This window comes from Mytilus galloprovincialis, chromosome 4 (genome assembly GCF_965363235.1).
Source record: "Mytilus galloprovincialis chromosome 4, xbMytGall1.hap1.1, whole genome shotgun sequence".
In the NCBI taxonomy this organism is placed as follows: domain Eukaryota; kingdom Metazoa; phylum Mollusca; class Bivalvia; order Mytilida; family Mytilidae; genus Mytilus; species Mytilus galloprovincialis.
This window is the reverse complement of record NC_134841.1, coordinates 83,975,100-83,984,861: the sequence shown is the minus strand read 5'-3', so window position 1 is coordinate 83,984,861 and position 9,762 is coordinate 83,975,100. Positions and strand designations below refer to the sequence as shown.

At 32.0% G+C, this 9,762-nt stretch overlaps 1 long non-coding RNA gene across 1 annotated transcript; it reads left to right on the top strand.

Annotated features, from left to right (window-relative positions):
• Positions 1-6,004: 6,004 nt before the first annotated feature.
• Positions 6,005-7,938, top strand: LOC143070799 (uncharacterized). The gene is made up of 3 exons (XR_012976709.1): positions 6,005-6,102; positions 6,860-6,988; positions 7,573-7,938. It is a non-coding gene; the product is annotated as an uncharacterized LOC143070799 (long non-coding RNA).
• The last annotated feature ends 1,824 nt before the right edge of the window (positions 7,939-9,762 follow it).

Below are 9,762 nucleotides of genomic sequence, written 5' to 3'. Positions count from 1 at the left end.
ATTAATTACTTCTGAACAACAATTTATACTCTTTAAAGCAGTTATAAAGTTTAATTTTGTACAAATTAGTAGCTCGACACAAACACTTCTATTTTTATCTTTCTAAATTTTTAATTTGTCGTCGTTCTATAAATATAATAAAGTAGTCATAGATAGTTATTCATAGGTTACATTTAGTACTATTGAGGATGTTTACAAAATTATATTTGTTCATTCACTCCTTAAAATTGTTTTAAACAGTTTCAAAAGGCTGTTGATGTATCAAATGTTTTTTCGCAGATAAAACAGAAATGGAAAAAAATAAAATAACAAAAATACTTAACTCCGAGGAAAATTTAAGTCTCTTATCGAACCCCTTGGTTTTTTTTTTATATCTAAGTGTGACTAAAGGTGTATCCAATAGTTTCCGCAAATATCCGTTCTTTAAATAGATAAGTTTGATGTTTACACAATCAAACTTTTTCACACACATCGAATATTATATTATATAAAAAACCGGTAAATTAATGGACACGGACAACCTATGAAAGAAAAAACCCACACATAGTCGATTTTTCTTCGTTCGATCGTGTATTGAATTAAATTTGTGGTAATATCAAGGTATACTATATATATTATATATCTTGTTTTATATCATACTTGACTGAAAACTAATACATTTGTATTATGGAAGATTGAATAAGAGGTTTATTCATTCTGAAAAATAGTTTAACGTTGATGAGGTTAATTCTCAAAATATCTTAGTGATTGTGAAAACAAAACCTTCTACGTTGTGATCATTTAAGAGTGGTCTACTATTTTTTCAATGCTAATTATGCGGGTTTTGTTTGTGAAGAGTTCCGGATAATTAAAAAAATTCTTCATTTTTTTTTTTTATTGTTGTAGAATACCATAAATCTATTCATGCATTCAAATAATTGTCAGTTTGCCTAGTTTGTTAACAAAATTTAGAAAATTAAAAATACTAAGGCTTTTCTACCTCAGGCATTTATTACCTTAGCTGTATTTGACAAAACTTTAAGACATTTTGGTCCTCAATGCTCTTGAACTTTGTACTTTATTTTGCCTTTTTAACTTTTTTTTTATTCCAGTCTTTTGTAGACGAAACGCGCGTCTGGAGTATATACAAAATTTAGTCCTGGTATCTATGATGAGTGTATGTATACTAGTTCAGTGAAAATGGACGTTTTACTTAACTCCTTATCAAACAAAATATACATCTCTGATTTCGTTACACTCATATGTAATATTACGAAATAAAAGATCTATGTTTTAATTAGGTTGTAAAATTGATAAACATACAAAACTTTCAAAGGCCAGATGCTCCCGACTTGGGACGGGCGCAAAAAAAGCGGCCTGTATGATTTAAAAATAAAATGCATATTTTTTAAATACTCGAAAAGAAAATTGTCTGTCCAATGTAAAAGTCGAGGCCCAATAAAGATGAACGGTGCATTACAAAAACATAGAAGCCGGTTACAAAAATTGACAACAATATCTAAAACTATGTATGGCCCTAATACTATTTACCTGAAATAAATATCTTAATAGTGATTCCCTAGATACGAAAGATCTATGTGTTGCCTTGGGTTGTTGTCTCTTTGACAATTCAATTCAATTCTCATTTTTATTATTATAGATATACAATTTAACTGCAAATAAATATAAGAATATGGGGTGTAATAGACAATCAGACAAATTCTTTCCAGGGACCAACAAACGTTAGTAAACTATAGGTCCCCGTATGACCTTCAACAATAAGCAAAACGCACACTGTATATAGTCCGTTTGACTTCTATAAATCTTCAAAAAATAATTCTTAAAAATTCATTTTTAAAGATAAATATTTTTTTTCTTCATGTATGTTAATGTATGATATATACGAACTCTGACTATGAATATCATAATTTTAAACCTATAATCAAGAAAGTTACTCATTAGGTCTCTATGTTACTTCAATTTATTTTAATATAAAATACTCAATGGAGAATTTAAACATAAATTCTTGCGATTTACACCTTTTTCTCAATTTTATTTTCTACCTTTGCATTTCACCTTTAATAGAGTTTATAAGAAGTTGTACCTCCTTCATTCTTTTTTTTTATTATTCAAAATAGGTAATAAAGGGATGCATTTTGGCACCTTGTTCACTCTTTCTTTCTTTCGATTTGATTAGTTGATTTAACAGAGAATTACGTATTCGTAGCCTACAACATGTCACCGAAGACAAAGTGTCATGGCAAAGTTTTTTCATAAGGGACGTTATATTGTGTTTTGTCTTTCTAATTTTGTCTTTACAGACAGTATACATACCTTCCTATCAACTGATTAGTACATATTGGTAAATTAATAAGGTATAACTTTTTGCAATAAAAAGTTACATATTTTCGTTTATGCTGAATTAAGTTAATATCATCTATCAAAAGTACTAGAACAAAGCACTTTAAAAAATACTCTTCACGTTATCAAAACTATTTGTAAATCATTTTAAAGTCAATGAGGTGATTGTTTTTGTTTGCGTGTGATCTCAACTTAAAACTTTCACCATTATCTGAATGTGATGACGAAAAAATCTATAGAAATAGTTAAAACAATGTGATTTCTTAGGGTTTAACTGTACTTATGGTAAGATATACGAGTGCAATAACACGACTTATTGCATTTGAGGAAATTTGTGGTATGATTGCCAATGAGACAACTGTCCACAAGAGACCGTATACTTGTTTTACAGCACCCGCTAACCTCCTATTAAGATTACTCTGGACAACCAAAATTCAGCCATTTAAGATAATTACAAGACAAAGGCAACTGCTTCTATCAAATTCCAGGTCTGAATTACCTCTGCTAGTTTGTTACAATTGTTTTTGAATTATTTGCATTTATATATAAGGGGTCCAAAATGATGTACACAGGTCAGTCACTTTTCATGTAAGAATCTAACAAGCATAAATGTATTGCTTTGGTACCGGTCGTGTTCCATTTTCAATATTAATCGTTCTTGTAATTGAATAGTATTAGAAGAAGTAACAGTGACTGCTGTTCAAATGATGACAATATTATAATACAATAACCCAAAATGTATTTGAAACAAAGTTTGATCAATTTTCTATTAATTGAAAAATAACCGGAAGAAATGTTGTGGAAAAAAAATGAGACTATCTTAAGAAATAACATGAAAACTTATCTTTCAAATATATCTAAATATATACAAAACATACAATACATATCTTTAAATTAAATTCTTAGTCCCACTGGATTTTGGCCAAGAATTGTTATTTGCATATTCACACGCCTGCATCTGTGTCACAGAAACACATATTTCATTTATTTGTTCTACAATATTATTTCTAATTCTAACCAATTCATTCAGAGTGCGTATAAAGATTTTTCAAATGATTACAGAATTTCATTAACAGTATGAAAAAGTCAGTTATCGATGACTATATATGAACATTGCGCTGTGTGATCACTTAAGTTCATTGTGAAAAGAGAAGATTTTAGAAAATATAAATCCGCCCCTCTCTTATTGAAAAATTCGACATTCTACAGTTCACTTGCAATTACTATTCAAAAATGGTTGTGTCTAATGTTTACAAACTTCCGTTTTTCATCGTAAGTTGACTACATATAAATGATGCGTTTCGCGCCTTCGCGTTCATAGCATACATACCATTCAAATTGATTTCATCATAAAACATAAATAATGCTACTGCGAGATTTTGAGAGCGACTATATTAATCCTACACCCAGATTAACGGCCACCTTCATGAATTGGCCGTATGATACGACGTGTCGGTGTCTCAACTAATCAAATACATGTTTTCGTATCATTCAAACGAATTTCCTATATTGAAAATGCCATGTAATAATCTATAATTATCAACTGGATTCATCCGCTATTGTGTCATTGTGACAGAGTAACAATAGCTGTGTCTAGTGTTTCCAAATTTCATGAAGCAGAACGCAAATATACGTTGAAATTCCAACAGATGCACGAAGAAGATACTCAATGAGAAGAATTTCAATAATGTTGCACTTTAAAAGTATGATAACGAATTTATTACTAGTACTGTATTCCTTCCAAACATCAATATTGAAAAAAACATAACCAGCGCATTGATTCGGGATAATTTGTATAACGATCGAGATTATGATTTCAGTTTGACTACCTCATGTTAAGATAAGAATCATGTTACATGTACATCTTACATAAAGGATTTTAGTTATCCGAAATATTAAACGTTTGTTCATGATTTTTATTATTTTTATTATGTAGCACCCTTTTGTTATATATGTTAAAATAAGAGACATAGATGATACATTTAAAAAAAAATAATAAACAGTGCAGATGTCATTTACACTGTCATTCCGAAGTCATCTTTTTCCGTAACAGTACACCTTACTTTCGTTCAATGTGTTGATCAAATGTCTCACTAGTAATGTTATTCGGCGAGCGAAGCAATCTTCATTCACCGTATAGTAAAAACATTCTGTATTGTTTCTCAAAATAATTTTGAAAAGTTTTTCCGGAATTCTCCCTCTGATTTCATTCGGCGAGCGAAGCTATCTTCATTCACTGTATAGTTAAAACATTCTGTATTATTTCTCAAAATAATTTTGAAAAGTTTTTCCGGAATTCTCCCTCTGATTTCATTCGGCGAGCGAAGCTATCTTCATTCACCGTAAAGTAAAAACATTCTGTATTGTTTCTCAAAATAGTTTTGAAAAGTTTTTCCGAAATTCTCCCTCTGATTTCATTCGGCGAGCGAAGCAATCTTCCTTCACCGTATAGTAAAAACATTCTGTATTGTTTCTCAAAATAGTTTTGGAAAGTTTTTCTGTAATTCGCACTCTGATTTCATTCGGCGAGCGAAGCTATCTTCATTCACCGTACATAGTAAAAACATTTTGTATTGTTTCTCAAAATAATTTTGAAAAGTTTTCCGGAATTCTCCCTCTGATTGCATTCGGCGAGCGAAGCTATCTTCATTCACCGTATAGTAAAAACATTCTGTATTGTTTCTCAAAATAGTTTTGAAAAGTTTTTCCGAAATTCTCCCTCTGATTTCATTCGGCGAGCGAAGCAATCTTCCTTCACCGTATAGTAAAAACATTCTGTATTGTTTCTCAAAATAGTTTTGGAAAGTTTTTCCGAAATTCTCCCTCTGATTTCATTCGGCGAGCGAAGCAATCTTCATTCACCGTATAATAAAAACATTCTGTATTGTTTCTCAAAATAGTTTTGGAAACTTTTTCCGAAATTCTCCCTCTGATTTCATTCGGCGAGCGAAGCTATCTTCATTCACCGTATAGTAAAAACATTCTGTATTGTTTCTCAAAATCATTTTGAAAAGTTTTCCGGAATTCTCCCTCTGATTTCATTCGGCGAGCGAAGCTATCTTCATTCACCGTATAATAAAAACATTCTGTATTTTTTCTCAAAATAGTTTTGGAAAGTTTTTCCGAAATTCTCCCTCTTATTTCATTCGGAGAGCGAAGCAATCTTCATTCACCGTATAGTAAAAACATTCTGTATTGTTTCTCGAAATAGGTTTGGAAAGTGTTCCCGAAATTCTCCCTCTGATTGCATTCGGCGAGCGAAGCTATCTTCATTCACCGTATAGTAAAAACATTCTGTATTGTTTCTCAAAATAGTTGCGCAAAATGTTTCCGAAATTCTCCCTTTAATTTCATTCGGTGAGCGAAGCAATCTTCATTCACCGTATAGTAAAAACATTCTGTATTGTTTCTCAAAATAGTTTTGGAAAGTTTTTCCGAAATTCTCCTTCTGATTTCATTCGGCGAGCGAAGTAATCTTCATTCACCGTATAGTAAAAACATTCTGTATTGTTTCTCAAAATAGTTTGGAAAGTTTTTCTGTAATTCGCACTCTGAGTTCATGAAGGGAGTGACGCAATCTTCATTCACCGTATATAAGCATACAAATATGTTGTTAATAAATTCGTAACTGAATTATCGATCCATTTCTGTTTCTGTCATAACCTCATTGGTTGATATCTTTGGCGGAAGTACATGTGATACATCCTCATTCTTTCAATATCCAAGCTGTGGGAAGGTCGTGCTCCACGTGTTGTCGGCAAAGTAACTATATTCTTTTAAATTAACTTTAACTTACATTTGCCTTGGTGGCAATATAGCCTTGGTGGCTTTAAGACCTTGGTGGTCATTTATATATGCCTTGGTGGCAAAAGACCTAGGTGGTCATTTATATATGCCTTGGTGGCAATAGACCTAAGTGGTTATTTTTATATGCCTTGGTGGCAATAGACCTAGGTGGTCATTTTTATGATTTTTTACATTTGCCTTGATGGCAACAATGAATTAAAAATACTAGCCTTGGGGGCTTCTTGATAGAACTAGATGGTAATGTTTGACCTTGGTGGCAAACTGATGTTTTGGGATTTAGACCTTGTGTAGTTATTATCAACCCAGGTGGTAAGATATTTGTTATGCCGTGCGCCGGTTAAACGCAGGGCAAAGTGCTATCGCTATATAAAATATATGTGGAAGTGGGGCTCTGGCCATTTTGGAAAATTGTAGTTGAAAGGAGAATAATAAATTGTTTATAGGGTAAATAGTTTCTTTTGTTACTTTTGACTGTGTTGTGGACTTCATTTATTTTTACATCGTACAAACTGATAGAAATGCTATTTAAAGACTTTGTTAGAAAAGAATAGAATTATTGAGAAAGTGGAATAATTTAGTGTGACATGTCACTTGATATTCATGTTTTTTATCGGAGTGATGTGTATTGAATTATAAGGTGTCTTCGTCGAGGTCCGCGTTCAGCGGTCTGTTTGATTGTACATAGAATTGATTAGAATGTTTTTGTTTTCAGATGGTGTTACCTACAGCTTTGACAGGGTGACGAATGAAGGAGAAGTAATATGACATTGCACGATGATTCATGTCAATGAGTTTGAACAACCTTTTTAAAAGGAAAGGATTTTTTTCTAATCAGAATATGGTGAGAACAAATTGCAAATGAAGTAATGTTTTGATTTCTGAAAATAGGAAAATAATGCATGGGGAAAATATTGATACTACACTAAATTATGTATGTCTGTGTTTAGAAAGGCAGAAGATGCCAATATGGCACGGTACTAAAAAAAAAAAAAAATCTGTGATGGAAGCAGCTTTATGTTCAAATGAACCTATTTAAAAGTAAGGCTAATAATTTTTCCGTAATTTCATGATGTTTTCTATTGGATGTGTAATTAATTTCATTGATGTGTTGAAATATGTCACAAAAATCTTTTTGTCATGGGAGATTAAATAATGGTTGCAATATTTTTGTTTTGTTTTGTTTTATCTAAATTAATAAATAAATATAATGTTGAATGATTTTGTATACTAGTACAAATGTATACTTAAATTTAATGTATGGTTAAATTTTTTAATTTAAATTTCTTTGTCTACAGTTCGAGGGACACTGATTCCCTAGTGGTTTTCCACGTGGATTGTAGGCAAAGGGATTTTTCCTTTTCAAAGTGTGACTAATGCTGTCTTTAGTACAAATAAACAATTTGTTATTGGTTAATATATTTTCAGCAGACATGTGAAGAATCGAGTGAAAATACAATTGTCAATGTTCCTGATTATGAAGTAAAGACTGTGTTTGATTCAACAACAGTAAAGAAAGAGACAAGCCAGCATAGTTTACACTTGGAGGTTAAGTCCCTTTGCTTACAAGCTTTCCACATGCTGAAGATGTTATTAGAATAATGACAATGTTCATTTTGATATGAGTTCATTGCCTTAACTCAACTTTTAAAAGTCTGTATGTGGTCAAATTCATGAGAATTTATTGAATTATGAACGATTTATAAAGAACTGTTTACATGCATCTTTAAATGTTTAGAAGTGTTTTAAAGTAATTTTAAAAGGAATAATATTTAATAAAAGTGTTGAATTTGTTTTGAGTATTGGGAATACTATTCCTTAAGGGAAAGCCTTGCTAGTGGTATATTTTGAGATTGGCCTGCAAATATGCTGTATGGACTATAGAGTTTTCTATGCCCATAACTTAACATGAACTGGATGCAAGATTATATCAATCACTGAGGATATGTGTATAACCTCATTGGTTGATATCTTTGGTGGAAGTACATGTGATACATCCTCATTCTTTCAATATGCAAGTGGTGGTTGGTTTAAGGGCTATGTTTAGTCAGGCAATACATATTGCCTGTTTGGGTTGATGAGGTTCTTGATAAGTTCCCCCCTCTCCCACCCATAAGTACCAAAATGTGGATATGTTTTTATATTTATATTTCAATATTGGTTTTACATGTATGCATTTTGGGTTGATGAGCACGAGACAACATTAGAAAAACATGAGCATTACCCTGGGATCATGTTGACAAAACAAACCTTTGCTTTATCGATTTTCAAGGTAAAGGTCAATTAGGGCAAGTGTATTGGCATGTTTGTGTTTGCTTTTTCATTACAACTGTAAAAATAATATTATATATCTGGGATGACAATAATGTTGATTATAATGCTTCAGTTGTATGAGCTCCAGAGTAGTTTTATAACTGAAAAACAACTATGCACTATATCCAGTGAGCTCTTCTGCATTGCATTGTGCATGGTAGTCCACATTTTGGTTTCGGAAACGTTAAGATATTATCTTGTATTCGGTTCTTTCCTCTAGAGTTTTCTATGCCCATAACTTAACATGAACTGGATGCAAGATTATATCAATCACTGAGGATATGTGTATACTCTTTTATTGAAGTTAACATTCTTCTCCTTTAATTATTTTCTTCTACAACATAGCCAACAACGAAGTTCTTAGCAAATCTAATTAATTAATTATCAGAAATTCGGCGAGCGAAGCAATCTCCATTCACCGATATTTCAAATATTATTTCTTCTAGATAATGTTATACAATCTGTGTCGTTGTCAGTTTAACGGAAATGTACAAGTTAATTTCAAGAATAGGGGGAAATAATTTTTAAAACTGGTTAAAAACATTTACCAAATTCTGCTATTTTCTAAGCCAAAGTTTCGCTAAAATTTCAATTGGATGAATTCCATCTATATACAAATCTTTAAAATTATACGATATATGAGTTTGGATATTTCTTCTATTGCGACCCCGACGTACTCTGCTTGATTTTACTAGATCTAACGAAAATTTTGGTCCCGAAGTAGTGGAATTTAAAGAGTCCAATTTAGTATTAAAACTTTCAATAACTTCCTGAAGCTTGATGTCCTCGTCTGCAAACGTTTCTGGAATGGCGTGTCCTTGGTATTCATTCCAGTGTCTGATAGAAAAAATTAAAACGACAGAAAAATGACCTCAGCCGACGACTTTACCTCTAATATTTTTGTCTTTATGGATACTAGTCGTTTAATTACGCCATCTATAGTTTCAGACGAATTGGTAGAAATATATCGGTGAGCTCCAATTTTTGTGAACTCGCAAGTTCCAAGCCAAACCATTACTAACGGCCTTTTCGACTAACAACTTGCAATACGACCTACAAGTTCTTCGACAAATTTGGTGTTCCTACTTGTAACCCCCCTTTTCACAACAAACTTAATACTTGTGTAATCGCGCTGTACACTCCTCAAAAGATAATTCCCTTTACTGTCAGCCAAAAGAAAGGCTTCCCGACTTTGATGACCACCAATTTCCTTCTGAAAATCATCATCAAACCTGTCTAATTGCTTACGCACTGCGTGTTGAGACATTTTGTGTAAAAAGAATGTCACGTGTAATTTCCCGCTAA